We start from the raw sequence: 17,075 nt of genomic DNA on the forward strand, positions 1-17,075 counted from the left end.
AAACAGTAGGCATTGGCCATCTTTTATTGGTTTCATCGCAGTCGGCTGGGACAATTTTCGTCAATCGATGGAGGTCCACACGCTCGATTGAATTTGAGAAAAGGGTTTGAGGTTTTTGAAGGATTTTCTTTTGGGAAATTTTATTTAATAAACTAAATAAATTTTCCAGAAGGAAGATGTTTTCTTGATGGAAACATTTTACGTCGAAAGAAAATTGAAAGCAATTTCATCAAGAAGGAGGAAAAAATTTGAAACTCAACCCATTCTGAACGTCCAGTGTAAAATGAGAATGTCACAACCATCTGCCATTTGAAACCATTCGAAACTAACAGATTTATGTCAGCTAATGCATTAAAAAACCACCAATTTATAACCATTTCCAGCGTTTTATGGGGCCGCTTCTATTCTAACAGCGCGTTATCAGGTGTGTTTAATTGGGTGTTTTATTAATTTACAGCAGGAGCTTTAACAACCGGCGTTAGTCAGACAGGAGGACCCGGTTACAACTTTTTATTATGTGGGTGGGCCATTCCCCGGAAGGTTGCAAATTTTTGGGTGTATATGCGTGGGCGTAAAAGCGACAACACTTGGCTAGGATCAGACCAGGAGAATGTTAATGATTCCCGGCTAGCTATGTCGGTTGGATCCGGAAGGGTTGTGTTGAAATATTTTCGTACTCGGTTCTGATTTCTGCTGAAACCTGAAACACCCGAGCTCGACGTCATTCGACACTATGGGAGAGTTAATGTGCTTATGCTACTTGGTATTATAGTATTGCCACTCGCAATATGGATTGGACGTCAGACTTAGCTGTAAATGTTTCTGGGTTTCACCGGAAAATCAAAAATTTCTTAATTCTCCTCATAACATTTCATACAAAAACATACTTTTAATTATACAGAACAAATATCAAATTCTTGAATTAAAACTTTGTCAAATTGATTAAACATTCAAAAAAAAATCAAAAGCAAAAAAAACCAACCGTGGAAGATATAAACTTTTGAAACTTCTTTATTTCAACGTTATGAGTTTTTCATTAGGAATTCTTTTTTTGGTTTTTTATATAGATAGTATGCAGTTTTGTAGCATACCTATGTATGTTCGAGCTTTTGTCCAACATCTTCAAATTCAGATATTTTAGACTTACATCTATTATCCTACGCCTCTTGATGTCTCATCTCCTAGTAATAGAAGAAGAATTCTGCCAGTTATTCACTTGCATTTGATATTCATAAACTGGAGCTACAGTTCTTTCGAGTAATCAACATTAAGCACATCAATTACTCTCTGGAGCCACCAGATAAATCCATATTTATCCTACTATTAGGCGTCGTCTGTTTGTAGGTCTACATTTTATGTGTTACAAATTCCAAAAAAAAAATCCATTAATCAATGGAAATTCTTATGTCTTATTTAAGCATAATCGTGACACAATCTTGAAATTATAAGGGATTAATAAACATTGTTGGAAGAAACTTGATCAGCTTGATAACCCTAATTTTTTTTTTAATATAACTTCGAAGCTCTGGAAATTTGATTGTTTTTTTTAAGTAATTAGTTTTTATTTTATTTTGCGGAATTGAGTAAAGATTTCAAGAAGTTTCTGATGCGATAAATATTTTAATATATCGGTACCACCTCGAAGATCAAGTTGATTGTGCAAATCTATCGAATAACAGAAAAATTAGAACATTTTAGTAAACATTTTTTTCGATAAACTTATGGACGTTCTTTGGAGAGATGCTTCAAAACAATCACAAAATTACCTTAAGTACTTTTATTTTCATGGATTTTGAAAATCTTCAACAATTTCAGGCCCTCTCAGACATTCGATCTTTTGTTTGAAACCGCGTTGTACAGGAAAAAAATCGATAATTTTTTATTATTATTTTTATTAAGTTATTGCCCTCAAGAAAATTTGAAATTTTATTACTTCCAAATGCGTTAACTTTGGATCCAATTTTCTGATTTGGAGAGTTTTAAGGCCAAAAAAAAACTATCTGAAATTTAATCGGTTTTCAAAAAACGCCCGAGAAAGTGGATTTTTGGCCAACAAATTTTGGTTAAGTCATTTGTATGTATGTATGTACGTTGATGATCCACCATGGGGGCACGCATTCGCCACAGTTTGACCAAAATATGGATTAAATTACATAATTAAGACTACAAATCTCCAAACCCGGCACCATGGCTTCGTGTGAGCTGTTATGAAATGAATGTATCATGAGCATATGTACGTATATCTTGGAAGAATGAATCAATCAGGTACACAAGAAGTTAAAAATGTATAACATATTCAATGTCATGCATTCAATACAAGTATTCAGGAATCCGTGTTTATACACTGTGTTTTTAACGGTCGGACTATTTGGTGAAAATAATAAGGAAATGATCATTTTTTTCTTTCTTTTAAATTTTTACCTGGTTTTTGCTTTACCGAACTAGATATACAAACTTTTTTCTCTGCCAGATCCCTTTTTCTTTTAAGGAAAATTTATAGCATACATTTATAGCATATACAAAAATTAAGCATCATAACTAAACAAACTCTAGAGTGCGCGATATTTTTCACCGTGATATTTTTCCTAGAGAAGTCCCGACTAGCGCACAGAGCTGTATGAACTCATGGCAGAGAGATCACGCGGACAAAAATCGGAAACAATTGATTAAAATTTTAATAGAAAAAAGACACTTTGTATAAGAAATGCTGAAATATCAGAACCCTTCCATTCTTAAGATATCGACAAATGAAGAAAATTGCAAAAAATATATATGATGAAAAAAAAGAACCAGAAAAGGAAATTTTGGATCACTGAGAGCAAGTTCATTGGAGTTGGGAAAAAGTGGTAGAAATTTTGTCACTTTTGCACATTTTAAAAATTTTGCCATGCAAAAACATTTTCAAGATCTGTGGCCTTCAAGCTTTTCTATAACACGTGTTGTATTTTCGCATGCTGTGATGCAAAAATAGCAATATTTCTATCACATACGGCTGAAATAGAAACAGTGCTGTAAAAAATAGAACGCCCAGAGATCTTGAAAATATTTTTGCATGGTAAAATTTTCAAAATGTCAAAATTACTACCACTTTTCCCAACACCAGTGAACTTGCTCTGATAACATAAACTTCTACGTATAAAATATTGATGAAAACGGTAATCTCTATAAAAATACAAAGTTGAGTGGCTTCAGAATCATTAATAAGGAGATAAAGCATGAGAAAATAAAGAAAATCAGATTGAAATAAAATAAATAAAGTTGTCGAACGCGATCATTACGGTCTGGCTGATTTTTCTCAAGTTTCATGTGGTAATTCTAACAAGTTCTGAAGAGTTCAGCTCCAACTCAAAGATTTGGAACTTTTTGAGAATATCATCAATGCCAGTTTTTTGTAACCCCCCCTATGAAAAGTTTTCTTATTACAGACCCCGTTCGATTTTGGCAACACGCCCGTACATTTTGTGTTGCCAAAATCGGATGTTGCCAAAATCGAACGGTTTTTTTTCCTCTAGTTTTTTCAGTTAATTTTACAAAATAACTATTTTTATCTCCGAAAACGTTATTTTTAGTCAATTTCCGACCATTTGTAGTAATTTTCAATTTCTTTTCATCATGTTTTTGATACATTTTACACTTTTCTTGTTTTGTTTATAATGTTTATTTGCATTTGTTATATTCGCTGTTTTTGTCATTCTTCATCATTTTTTGTTTGTTTTTTGTCATTTTCAGTCTTTTGTTTGAATTTGTTTTTCAACTTCTTGAATTTTTCATCTTTTTGTCATTTTTGAGTACTTTATAAATTTTTATAAAAACTTTTGTTTTTATTGTTGCATTTTATCACCATTTCCGAACATAAACACGAATTTATGGGGTTTGTCTAAATTAAATTGGTCCTGTTATAACGAAAACTAAAAGGTAATGTTGTTTCTAAAAACCTTTCGATTTTGGCACATGTGCCAAAATCGGATGTTGCCAAAATCGAATGTTGCCAAAATCGAATGTTGCCAAAAACGAACGGGGTCTGTATTTTCATTTTTCTCGACATTCTTAGTGTTTTTTCCAATTTGTTAATTTTTTTTCAAATTTCTCAATTTTCAAATTTTTTCTTTTTTTCAATTTTTTTAGTATCCTTTGTTTTAATTAATTTTCTTAAATTCAACAATTTTTTTTAATTTTCTAGATAACCTATCTTAAATATCTCCTTCATTTTAATTTTTTTTAATTTTGTTTATTTTCTTTTTTTTTTATTTGAGGTTTCTTAAGACTTCTCAATTTGATCATATTTTTCAATTATTTTTTTTTCAATTGATTTTTAACTTTTTTAGTTTTCTCAATTTTCTAACATTTTTCAATTTTTCTTAATTTTGAGAATTTTTACAATTTTCTTAACTTTTAAATTTTCTAAGTTTTCTCATTTTTTTAAATTTTTTTAAAATTTCCTTATTTTTCTCGATTTTTTTAGTTTTTTTTTCAATTTCTCAATTTTTTTAATATTCTCAATTCTCTCAGTTATCTAGATTTTTTAATATTTTCTCAATTTTTAATTTTTTTTTTCAAAATTTGTTAAATTTTCAAAGTTTTTTTTATAAAAGACCCTTTTTGACATTCAGCTCTGAGATTTTTTTTAATTTTTTTCCATTTTCTCAATTTTTTCAATATTTTCAATTTTTTCAATTTTTTCAATTTTCTAATTTTTTTTTATTTTCTCGAGTTTTAAACATTTTTCAATTGGTGGAATTTTCCCAATTTTACTCAATTCGCTCAGTTTTCCCAATTTCTCAATTTTCTCTATTTTCTTAATGTTTAAAATTTTCTCAATTTTCTCGATTTTCTCAATTTTCTAAATTTTCTCAATTTTCTTAATTTTCTTTTTTTTTTCTTTATTATAGAGACTTTCAGCCTCAGGCTGGTTCGTCCGTTCTTAATTTTCTCAATTTTATGAATTTTCTCATTTGTTTTTCAATTTTCTCATTTTTTTTTCAATTTTCTCAATTTTTAAATCTTTAAAATTTCATTGCTCATTTTTCAAATTTTCTCAATTTTCTAAATTTTCTTAACTTGCTAAATTTCCTCAATTTTCTCATTTTCTACAATTTTTTCAATTTTTTTAATTTGCTAAACTTTCTCAGTTTGTTCATTTCTCTCAATCTTCTAAATTTTTTCAATTTTGTCAATTTTTGCACAATTTTCTCGATTTTCATGTTTTCTTAATTTGTTCAATTTTCCCATTTTTTTCAAATTTTGTCAATTTTGTCAATTTTGTCAATTTTGTCAATTTTGTCAATTTTGTCAATTTTGTCAATTTTGTCAATTTTGTCAATTTTGTCAATTTTGTCAATTTTGTCAATTTTGTCAATTTTGTCAATTTTGTCAATTTTGTCAATTTTGTCAATTTTGTCAATTTTGTAAATTTTGTAAATTTTGTAAATTTTGTCAATTTTGTCAATTTTGTCAATTTTGTCAATTTTGTCAATTTTGTCAATTTTGTCAATTTTGTCAATTTTTGTCAATTTTGTCAATTTTGTCAATTTTGTCAATTTTGTCAATTTTGTCAATTTTTTCAATTTTGTCAATTTTGTCAATTTTGTCAATTTTGTCAATTTTGTCAATTTTGTCAATTTTGTCAATTTTGTCAATTTTGTCAATTTTGTCAATTTTGTCAATTTTGTCAATTTTGTCAATTTTGTCAATTTTGTCAATTTTGTCAATTTTGTCAATTTTGTCAATTTTGTCAATTTTGTCAATTTTGTCAATTTTGTCAATTTTGTCAATTTTGTCAATTTTGTCAATTTTGTCAATTTTGTCAATTTTGTCAATTTTGTCAATTTTGTCAATTTTGTCAATTTTGGCAATTTTGTCAATTTTGTCAATTTTGTCAATTTTGTCAATTTTGTCAATTTTGTCAATTTTGTCAATTTTGGCAATTTTGTCAATTTTGTCAATTTTGTCAATTTTGTCAATTTTGTCAATTTTGTCAATTTTGTCAATTTTGTCAATTTTGTCAATTTTGTCAATTTTGTCAATTTTGTCAATTTTGTCAATTTTGTCAATTTTGTCAATTTTGTCAATTTTGTCAATTTTGTCAATTTTGTCAATTTTGTCAATTTTGTCAATTTTGTCAATTTTGTCAATTTTGTCAATTTTGTTAATTTTGTCAATTTTGTCAATTTTGTCAATTTTGTCAATTTTGTCAATTTTGTCAATTTTGTCAATTTTGTCAATTTTGTCAATATTGTCAATTTTGTCAATTTTGTCAATTTTGTCAATTTTGTCAATTTTGTCAATTTTGTCAATTTTGTCAATTTTGTCAATTTTGTCAATTTTGTCAATTTTGTCAATTTTGTCAATTTTGTCAATTTTGTCAATTTTGTCAATTTTGTCAATTTTGTCAATTTTGTCAATTTTGTCAATTTTGTCAATTTTGTCAATTTTGTCAATTTTGTCAATTTTGTCAATTTTGTCAATTTTGTCAATTTTGTCAATTTTGTCAATTTTGTCAATTTTGTCAATTTTGTCAATTTTGTCAATTTTGTCAATTTTGTCAATTTTGTCAATTTTGTCAATTTTGTCAATTTTGTCAATTTTGTCAATTTTGTCAATTTTGTCAATTTTGTCAATTTTGTCAATTTTGTCAATTTTGTCAATTTTGTCAATTTTTTCAATTTTGTCAATTTTGTCAATTTTGTCAATTTTGTCAATTTTGTCAATTTTGTCAATTTTGTCAATTTTGTCAATTTTGTCAATTTTGTCAATTTTGTCAATTTTGTCAATTTTGTCAATTTTGTCAATTTTGTCAATTTTGTCAATTTTGTCAATTTTGTCAATTTTGTCAATTTTGTCAATTTTGTCATTTTTTTCAATTTTGTCAATTTTGTCAATTTTGTCAATTTGATCGATTTTGTCAATTTTGTCAATTTTGTCAATTTTGTCAATTTTGTCAATTTTGTCAATTTTGTTAATTTTGTCAATTTTGTCAATTTTGTCAATTTTGTCAATTTTGTCAATTTTGTCAATTTTGTCAATTTTGTCAATTTTGTCAATTTTTTCAATTTTGTCAACTTTGTCAACTTTGTCAATTTTGTCAATTTTGTCAATTTTGTCAATTTTGTCAATTTTGTCAATTTTGTCAATTTTGTCAATTTTTTTCAATTTTGTCAATTTTGTCAATTTTGTCAATTTTGTCAATTTTGTCAATTTTGTCAATTTTGTCAATTTTTTCAATTTTTTCAATTTTGTTAATTTTGTCAATTTTGTCAATTTTGTCAATTTTGTCAATTTTGTCAATTTTGTCAATTTTGTCAATTTTGTCAATTTTGTCAATTTTGTCAATTTTGTCAATTTTGTCAATTTTGTCAATTTTGTCAATTTTGTCAATTTTGTCAATTTTGTCAATTTTGTCAATTTTGTCAGTTTTGTCAATTTTGTCAATTTTGTCAATTTTGTCAATTTTTTCAATTTTGTCAATTTTGTCAATTTTGTCATTTTTTTTCAATTTTGTCAATTTTGTCAATTTTGTCAATTTTGTCAATTTTGTCAATTTTGTCAATTTTGTCAATTTTGTCAATTTTGTCAATTTTGTCAATTTTGTCAATTTTGTCAATTTTGTCAATTTTGTCAATTTTGTCAATTTTGTCAATTTTGTCAATTTTGTCACTTTTGTCAATTTCGTCAATTTTGTCAATTTTCTCCATTTTCTCAATTTTTTAAATTTCATAAATTTTTTCAAATTGCCTTAATTTTCTCAATTTTTTCAATGTTCTCAATTTTCTCGATTTTCTCAATTCTGTCAATTTTCTCAATTTTCTAATTTTTTCAATTTTCTAAACTTTATCAATTTTCTTAACTCTCTCATGTTTTCATTTCATCTATTTTCTAACGATTCTCAATTTCTCAATTTTAAAAAGTTTCTCATTTTCTCCAATTCAACAGATCAGCTTTTTATATTGTCCTAACTATTTGTAAGGTTGCTGTAATCGCAGAAATATCTGTAATTTCACAGAATTTTTAGCCAATTTTCATCACAGAATCTGACTCTTTTTTTAAATTTTGTACGTGGTTCCAAAATTTTAGTTTTGTATGTCAATATAAATTTTAAATATCTTATCTTAGTTTGGATTGGAAAAATATATTGCTTTATATTGCTATAGTAAAATGTAAAAAGACCCAATTTTTCATTAACTTTCTATGAAACTTTAGAAAACCATCACAGATTTTTTTTGGTGAAATCACAGAAATACAGATTTTTTTGTCAAAACACAGAATTTTTTTCAGCAAGCTTAGCTAGAAATGTTAAAGAAATGGAAGAGCAGCCACTGAAACGATAGGGGCTTGAGTTCCGCAAAAATACATGTATGATATCCCCCTTTTTTAATAAACATATAAGTCACTTCGAAAAAGGGATTGTGAAATGTTAACTTATGATTTTACAATCGTAACCAAAAGGATCGACAATCGAATTGTTGGAAACATTTTGAATGCATGTTTGTCTGCTTGCTTATATGACAATCTCTCATAGTACGTTACCATAGTAACCACAGGAATTGTTTTATTTTCATAATAAACAAGAATGAGCGCAAAGGATAGGCATGAAGTAAACATAAAAAGATAGACTGGCAGATTTTATGAGGTCTTAATGGTCTCGAAAGTAGTTTTTTCTCAACAAACTAAAAATAATTGTCGCAACAAGAGATTTTAAGTGCGTGCTCATTTGTGTGAATCGAGTGCGAGCATTGCTAAAAACGATAGATCCTATATTATGCATTCCAGAAATTTTCCAGCTCGTTTTTGGGCCTGGCAATCTTTAAAAAAAACCTGGGAAAAGCTGTGCATTTAATTTCAAATTTTCAAATACTAGGACCGGGCAATATCCGGACAAATTTGAACAAAATTTATACATTATTCGAATAAAATCAAGAAACAGATAGGAGAAAATCATCGAAGCACATCAAATTGTGGTCAATGCTTCTAAACAAATTTTAATTATTTTTTATTAAAAAAAAATAATAAGAAAATCGTTTTCGGATCTGAAATTAAAACTTATCATTACTCAATTTGATTGTTTTTGGCAAATTTAGTAATTTCTGTGAATACATCTGGGAAGGTTTTTATAAAATCCGGGCTTCTGCCCTGATACGTTCTCGTCTCGATATTTACTATCAATATCTGGCCACGCCCTTATAAAACCAGTAAATCTGGAATGCATATTCTGCTAATTCGTCAATGTTAATAATAATATAATGTTTATAGAAAAAATATGAAATTGATTGATAAACATAAAAAAAATTAAAAAATTTTACTATGTGTGCCAGATTATTTCACGACCGAGATTTAATCTCATGACCGTTGGCTTAGAAGACAAGGATGCTTTCCTCTAGGCCACGATCTGCTGGCAAATCTAAGTCAGTTGGCATCAAAATTAAAATTTGATGATTTTTGAAGGTTCAAAAACCGAAATTTTGAGCGTTTTGAGACACTCCTAAATTAAGTCCGATTGCGCTGAAATTTCGCACAAGTCAATTTATTGGGCCAATCTACATCTATTGAAATGGTTGGTGTTCGAAATTCGATATGACCCATTTGGCTGCCACCCTAATGTATATAGATCATCAAAAGTAGGATATCAATATCTGAAGATCAAAAGATAATAACAGGGAAATCTTGTATAAAAATGCCATCCTTCCATTGTCACAAGTGACATGGAATTCATCTTTCATAGAAATTATTTTACTTACACTAAGCATACAAAAAAAAAGTTCTAATGCGAAAATTCCAAAGAGTTACAGTATTACCATTGAATTCCGGGAATTCAAGAAAATCTAAACAGCGATTACAACAGTACAGAAATCAATTTCCATTGGGCGTCAATCAACGGCGACAAATTAGCGGTAGCTAAACTCATCCGAAGGAAGTAAACAAATTGAACCGATTGCCTTTCCTGATCTGGATCAGCTGCAGGTGACGTCCGGTATTGTTTACAAAAACATCTCAATCCACACTTTGTTCGCTCCCACCAATCGCTTCCGATTGTGGTCGGTGGAACGGTGGCGGGAAATGGCCCGCTCCATCCCACCACAAATCAAAACAAACAAAACGTGGTGCTTCGGGTCACAAAATTGAAACGCCTTTTTGCGGTGGCGGTGTTTAATTTGCCATTATTGCGAATTGAAATCCTACAGCTTCCGCTGAACGTCAAACCCACGAATTGTAAAAATTAAGTTAAATTAGTAGAGGGAGAAAGTGGATTGAAATTTGATGGTTGACGTACGTTTCGTAAAATTTCTTCGGAGTGCGAGGTTATGTAAAGTTTCGTAGAAAATACACATCCATTTTATACTGTCACCTGTCAAAACCAACAAGTGGAGTGTTTCTCATAACTCTCAGTCTAATGAGGTCAATTCTAAATTCGACCATTGCGCTCCAGCAAAGTAGGCCGACAAACGGACGCTGTTATGAGGAAGGAAAATTATTGAGTCAAGTTTCTTGGGAAAACTGGGACGAACTAAGAAGTCAGTCAGTGCTCGGTTGGCTCCGATTTGGAGCGGAAATCCGGATTGGTTTGAGGAAAACAATGCTTGCATTTGCTCTGGCTGTGAAGAATGATAGAGATGGTTCCGTGTTTTTAATAGAGTATATTAAAAAATTCCTACAAAGATTGGAACGTATAAATGTTTTGTTTTTGTTTACAATAGATTAACTTACGTTTACTAGATATCTCTAATTCTTTCTCAATTCTTCTTCGTATGTTTCGGTGATCGAGCTTTTTCTGTGGTTAGAGAAATGATTGTAATGTTTTGTTTGTTATTATATGTTTCCTAGGTAACCTCACTTGTTTGCTGTCGGTTGGTAAGTATATACAAAAATACTTTCACAGATCGCCCTTTGGACCGTACTGAAGCTGCTGATGGATAAGCAAAGTTGCTCTAGGTCGACGCGGATGTCTAATCTTTCGTGAGCCGAGTAGAATAAGTTGTGTTGATATCACGAATGCTATTTTTGAAATGCACTTCCTGCTGACGTGAAACTTATGAGTTCAACTTATAATTTTAAGCGGTTTCACTATTATTTCACGATGTATGGAAATGTGCTCAATAAAGATCTTAGACCGGTAATAATCTTCTTTTGCTTTCTTTTCCTTTTTGAGAATTCTCTACAAACTACTTCCTTACAAATAAAGTGGGTTTTTTTCATATTGGCCTTTGGCTTATCTTTCTTAACTAGAACTCACATTCCTATGCTATGCGCACGGAAAAGATAAATAAATATAATCTGATGGAGACGCGCCGTGACACGTGACACTCCCCCCCCGTAAACGATTTCCTGGTTTACTTAAGAATCGCGTCGAACATCAAGTATTGCAAGTTTCACGGCTGGGCGCTCGTAAATGCCATTTGCGGTTTGAATAACTGCTTCTCTTACTTCGCCGTCCTTGCCTGGAACAGCCGAAATCACTCTTCCGAGTGGCCAACAGTTCCGTGGAAGATTGGGGTCGACGATCACTGCTACATCACCAACATTAATCGATTCAACCGGAGTGAACCATTTGGATCTCTTGGTGAGATCGGGAAGGTAATCTCGAATCCAACGTTTCCAGAAAACGTTTGCCTCGATTTGTGAAGTTTGCCAAGTATTCCTTAAAGCTTGATTGCTGTCATTAAAGGGAGTCGCCGGCTTTAACCCGTTTGAGGATCCGAGCAGGAAATGGTTAGGGGTCAAAACCGAAGAAATCTCGTTGTCTAGTGCCAACTGTGTCAGCGGTCTCGAATTTATTACGTTTTCAATTTCAATCAATAGGTTTTTCAAAACTTCATCTGTAAGTTGATGGCGCGGTTTGATCTGGTTAAGGTTTCTTTTTACGGTTTGGATCATTCTTTCCCATGATCCGCCCATGTGTGGCGAGGAAGGAGGGATAAATGACCACGTTGTATTAGGACTTGTTATTTCCTGAATGACTAAGTCTTGATCCATTGACTTTAGGGCTAACAAAAGTTCTTTGCTCGCGCCAACCATGTTGGTACCGCGATCGCTGAAAATTTCCACCGGAACGCCTCTTCTTCCCATAAAATTCCGTAACGACATTATGCACGATTGTGCAGAGAGTGAATGCGCTATCTCAATATGAATCGCACGCACTGTTAAACATGTTATTAGAACGCCCCAGCGTTTCTCGGAGCTACGTTTAACTGTAACATTAATGGGACCGAAGTAATCTATTCCAATAAACGAAAAAGGTCGGGAAAATGCTGCTAACCTTGCTGCAGGAAGATCGCTCATAGGAGGAGGTTGTGGAACTGATCGTAGGTTCTTGCAAACTTGGCATTCTGCTCGTATCTTCCAGAGAACACTTGCGAAGCGTGGTACTATACGGAAACGTTGTCTCAGCTCGTTCAACACGGTGCGATGATTTCGATGATAAAACTGTTCATGATAGTGTTTAACTATTAGGCTTGATATGTGGCTCGATTTTGGAAGTATTATGGGATTTTTGGCATCCATGCTGGCCATTTTACAGGATCCAATACGTGTTTTTGCTCGTAAAACCTTATCTTCGTCTAAGAACGGCCAAAGTTCATAGATCGAACTCGATCTTGGGAGAAGTTTGTGTGCGTTTCTATCGTTTGAAAGTGTTGAGATTTCTGCTGCAAACTTCTCGTATTGCGCTTGACGGAACAAAATCATTTCACCACGATAAATCTCCTGCCCGCAAAGAGGACCTAGAACAAGGGGTTGGTTTTTGAATTGGAGTACCTTGTTGACGATGAATCTTCGAACCCATGCTGCCGTTCGTCTTAGACGGTTCCAGCTGCTAAACCTCGTCGTTTCGAACAGATTAGCAGGTGCCTGATGCACTTGTTTGTGGTAGTAAATTGCTGCCTTTAGTTCTTCCTTGGTGATTTCACGACTAATTTGCTCGGTTGGCCACGTTAATTCGTCCTCCCTCAGAAACTCCGGCCCGTTGAGCCAACGACTGTCATTGGCCAGCTCTGGTGACCTTTGCCATTTGGTACCTTCATCGGCAACATTTTCGTCTGTTGGTATCCATCTCCACTCTGAAATTTGGGTTAGTTCGATTATTTCACTAACGCGGTGTGCTACGTAGTGGGAATAACGCCGGTGATCTGATCGGATCCAACACAGAACGTCTCTAGAATCACTCCAAAAGACACGTTGGTTTATCTTTAAACTTAAAGCCTTGCAGATTGAATCAGCCAGTCTTGCTCCAATTAAGGCAGCTTCAAGTTCCATTCTCGGTATAGATACAAATTTCAGGGGAGCTACGCGCGATTTTGCGGCAACAATAACACATTCGATCCTTTCTTGCTGTTTGAAGCGCAGGTACAAAACCGCTGCGTATCCTAACTCGCTTGCGTCTACGAACGTATGCAGCTGAACTATCGTATCTGACTCAATTGAAACCTCTAAACGGAAACATCTCGGTATGCGAATGCCTTCAACCTTCGGCAAAACAGCGATCCATTCTAACCAGCGATCGAAAATATTCTTCGGGATCTGTTCATCCCATCCTATGGAAATTCTCCAAATTTGCTGCAGGATAATCTTTAGATGAATCATCAGATTAGCTAAAAATCCTAACGGATCGAAAACTGACATAAGTGTCCGAAGTACTTCTCGTTTCGTCGGAATGCGTTTGCCGGACAAAAGTTCTGCGTCGTGCCTTCGAGATAACCGATAAGTGAAGCTGTCGTCGGCAGTGCACCACCACATGCCCAACACCTTCTCTGTAGACAGTTCCGAATCGAAATTAAGACTTTTATCTAGAGCATCCGGCTGACTTAAAGCTGCCAATACTGCTGGGGAATTGGAAATCCAGTTCCGCATTTCGAACCCGGCTCGTGCATGGATAAATCGAACCTCTTCCGCCACTCGAATCGCTTCCGCCTCGCTTTCCACGCTCAACAACATATCGTCCACGTAATGATTATCTGTTATCGCTGCTGCTGCTTGAGGATATTGACCTGCATGTTCTCTTGCGTTAACGTTTTTGGCGTATTGCGCGATACTCGGAGAACAGCATGCGCCAAAGGTTAAAACTTGCATGACATACGTACTGGGTTTTGGGTCGCTAGAGTTTTCTTTCCACAAGAACCTTTGGTAATGTTGGTCTTCTTCAGAGATCATCACCTGGTGAAACATCTCGCGGATGTCACCACAAACCGCGATTCGGTGTTCTCGAAACCTGATGAGAACGTCAGTAAGCGCCGTGTTTTGGTCTGGGCCTTTCAGGAGTAGTGAATTTAAAGCGATTCCATGGCTCTTTGCTGCTGCGTCCCATACGATGCGAACTTTGTTCGGTTTGTTGGGGTTAACGACCGGAAATATCGGAAGGTACCACACTCTCCGAAAATCCTCTCCAATCTCATCGTCGCTCAGTTTCCTTATGTAACCTTTCGCAACATAATCTTGCATTTTCTCATGAAGAGTCGCTGCTAGTGAAGGGTCCTTTTTCATCCTTGCTTCCAGACATTCATAACGACGCGTGGCCTGTGGTTTGCTATCCGGAACTCTAAATTTATCATATTTCCAGAGAAGACGTCCTTCAAAACGACCATCATCCCTTCGCGAGAACGACTCTAAAATTTCCCGAGCTCTCCGATCATCATTGGACTCTACCAGCGCCGTTGACCTCGTTATACCGAGTCCATCGATGGAAAAGTAATCACGCATTGCCTGATGCAGTGTTTCATCTTTAGCACCATTGCATTGACACATATGAACGTCGTGAAACCCACAGAATTGCCGATTTCGTAGATCACACTCACCGTAGACGGTCCACCCCAGACGAGTTTTTGTAGCTACTGGCTCATGCATTTCTCCTTCACGACCTTTGAGGACATACCCCAAGTTAGCGTTATTACTCCCAATAAGTATACGTGGCTGGATGTCATGATACGATTCTGCAGGAACTCCTCGTAGATGACTGTATTTTTCAGTGAAATCTTGCATATCCAACGATTGACGGAACAGTTCTAAATTGGACACAGTTAGTACTTCGGGAAGTCGATACCTCCTGTGGCCGACCTGCGTTCCTGAGATGTCCAGTGTTAGATTCTGTGAATCTGGCTCGTTGCGCGTTTTGTTGCCAGTCCATCGAAGACAAAGTGGTTCCGCCTTTCCTGTGACACCCAACTCTGCAGCCAGCTCGCTTTCAATCAAGGTTAATGATGAGCCATCATCCAAAAACGAATAGGTCTTTACCGTTTTAGTGGGCCCATGAAGGAATACAGGAATCACACGAAATAAAACGTGATTTGGCAGCTTATGGTGAATGTTGCAGTCCCCAGACGTCACTGGTCCATTTTGAGTTGCATTGAAACCGTCGTTCTGGAATTTGTGAAGCAGTGGATGATGTTTATACGAACATCCGTTCTCGCCGCAGAGCCTTTGTGATTTGCATGCCCTAGCATGTCTTCCAAGACATCTTTTGCAAAATCCGTGCTCATTAATTACAGCCCAACGACCTTTGTAAGTGAGCTCCCTAAATCTCTTGCATCTTTCCAAAGTAGTACAGTTGCCGTTGCAAACTTTACAAATTTTCTTGTCTACCGTTGCCTGAATAAGTCTTTTGGGTTTTTCCTTCAGTTGTGGTGAACTTTCGATCTCGTACTTATCTGAATAATCATCCTCGATCTCAGAATGCAAGTTCAGGTAGGCCGGTCCCCTTTTCATTTCTTTCGATTGCTTAAGTTCGACGTCATCCAACGAGGCGATTGATGAAATGGTTTCCGCGAAATCATACAACCAGTCACAAAACGTTGTAAGTTTCGCTTCTGCAATGAATCGACGATATTTGGCCCATTCAACTCTATAATCAATCGGCAGTTTTCCCACCAGAACACGAAGTAAAGTAGCGTCGTAGGTATACTCGATCAGTTCACATGCCTCAATGGTAGCACATAAGTTTTTCACTGATAGCGCAAAGTCGATCATAGTTTCCAAGCGATCAGCTCGAGGGGGAGGAGCAGACTGGATCTTCGTAATCAAATTATGAACGATAATCTCGGGGCTGCCAAATAACATTCTCAACGTTGACATGATGGATCCAACATTCGATGGGTGCATCAACATGCACTTCACAGCTTCATAGGCTTTTCCTCGTAGGCATTTCTGAAGCCGAATTAGGTTTTCCTCTGCAGTAAATCCGCACATCGTTGTTGTAGTGGAATAGGTAGAAACGAATAACGGCCATTCTTCTGGCACCCCGCTAAATATGGGCAACTCCTGAGCTGCCGCTTGTCGAGCAACTGTCAGGTGACTGTTGGTCAAGTCACTTCCTGTGCCAATATCTCGGCAAACGTTACGTGTCGTAGAGCGATACGCTTGGTGCTGCGGCGTGGATCGATGTCGAGGAGTAAATTGATCGTGAGCGGCATACAAAGGTGGTCGCACATCAACCTGCCTTATTTGTCCTTCGACTCCCGTGAAATCGGAGCGTATGTTAGAAATTTTTCGCTGATGAATCAGCGACGGCTGCTGGGATCGGATGTGTTGATAAATATGCTCGGGCTGATCAGCTAAGCAATGATTTTCTGTAGACCTCAATTGATACGGTTGATTATCGTGAGATGTTTTCCGTTCTGGTAGTTTAAACTCAGGTTGACGTCGTATTCTTTCGGTGCTAGGGTCCGAGTGGCACTGCCATCCTTCCGTCCGGGTGTCGGGTTCGATTTCAGCAGACTCAGTTTCGTTTGCTATTGCCTGCATCAATTCATAGCGCCTTTGAAGCAACTGCTTCTTTCGGGTATATTCCTCCTCGTTCAGTCGTTGTTCCTCTTCCAATTTCTGCAACTCCAATCTCATGTTTCGTTTCGGTGGCTGCGGGACAGTTGATACGTTCTGCTTTCTCGGTTGATCCACAAATTCAATCATCTGATGGCTGCGGCGATCGGTCGATGGCATCACACGAAGATTGTCCATAGCAGCGGAAGAATGAAGAAGAAAGGGGGGAGCAGCAGCTTTGGATCCAACAATTGTACTTTGAGGATTCGTTATTGGTACAGTAGGATCACGCACTCCACTCAACACAACGCTCGGAAGCGAGCTATTCACTTGATAGGCAT

General features: G+C 34.9%; 1 protein-coding gene across 4 annotated transcripts in view; it reads left to right on the top strand.

The window, feature by feature from the left end:
- The window catches only part of LOC129740640 (uncharacterized), a 315,420-nt gene that overhangs the window by 248,909 nt on the left and 49,436 nt on the right, over positions 1-17,075 (top strand). The window lies entirely within an intron of this gene.

Source organism: Uranotaenia lowii, chromosome 1, assembly GCF_029784155.1.
Source record: "Uranotaenia lowii strain MFRU-FL chromosome 1, ASM2978415v1, whole genome shotgun sequence".
Lineage (NCBI taxonomy): Eukaryota > Metazoa > Arthropoda > Insecta > Diptera > Culicidae > Uranotaenia > Uranotaenia lowii.